We start from the raw sequence: 1,290 nt of genomic DNA on the forward strand, positions 1-1,290 counted from the left end.
TTCTAAGTTTAATTTTTTTTATTCTTATAATTTTACCAAATTTTTAAGTAATTTCTTATATGTATATTTTTTCAATTAAATTCTTATATTATATCAAATTATAAATAAATTCTTATCGTAACAAAAACGTTAAAATTAATAAAATATTCTGTTAATTCTATTATTTTTATCTTGATAGAGATATAATTATAAAATCTAGTATGATATAAAAATTTAATAAAAAAATATAAAAATCTAATTAAAAATTCAATAAAATTATAAAGATCGACAAAATAATTAAATTAAAATTTTAATATCATATTATAAAATTCTTCTCCATCCCAAAAATTTAAACTTATGTAAAAAAGGACATGAGATATTTATGCATACCTTACTTGATCATCTCACCCTCTACCCATATTAATCCGAGAATCTAAAGTTGAGAATATATAATATACTAATAATAAGAAAGAGAGCAACAAAGTAGTCTAACATGGAAGTTTAAATGAGGAATATGGTCTCGCAGGTGCAGGAATTAAAATATTGAAAAAGTTATTACGAGAATAGATTCACTTAATCGACCTCTTATTTATATTTTTCGTCATCAAATTAAAGTCTGATATATTTTTTATTTGTTATAATGAGTCATTGTGACTTTTAAAAGTAGATGCTAGTATTAGTAAGAATTATTAATAAATGTTTATTATTAGGCAACAAAGTTTTACAAAAATATTTGGTGACCGAGTAATATTTATAAATAAATTTAACTAAAACCCCTCTAATAATATTTTCTCTATCTTTTACATATGTATTTTTAGTTTTGATTTTTTGCATTTTTTTTTTTGCTTTTCCACCTTTATAATTTTTCTACTTCGTTCTTTCTTTTTTCCTTCTACTTTTTTTCTGGATCGCTTATTTTCTTTTTATTCTTCTCTTTTTTCTGCTATGTCTTATCCTTTTTTTGTGTTTTTATTCTATTTTAAATATTTATTTATTTTTTTAAAAAAAATTAAATAAAAATATAAAATATAAAAGAAAAAACACAAAAAAATTTTATTATAAACACATAAATTTTGAAAAAAATAAAAAAAATAAAAGATAAAAAAGCAAAAAAAAAACATCTAGACAAAAATCACATAATTTTTTTAAAAGAAAACAAGAAGTTTTTTTTGGGATGAAAAATACAAAAATTTTGCATTTAAGAAAGAAAATAAGATAGAATTTTTTATTTTGATATTGGATTTATAGTAGTATTTTTTAATAATGTGTGAAATTTGGCACTTTTTTTTTTAATATTGGATTTGAGTTGGT

Source organism: Arachis duranensis, chromosome 3, assembly GCF_000817695.3.
Source record: "Arachis duranensis cultivar V14167 chromosome 3, aradu.V14167.gnm2.J7QH, whole genome shotgun sequence".
Lineage (NCBI taxonomy): Eukaryota > Viridiplantae > Streptophyta > Magnoliopsida > Fabales > Fabaceae > Arachis > Arachis duranensis.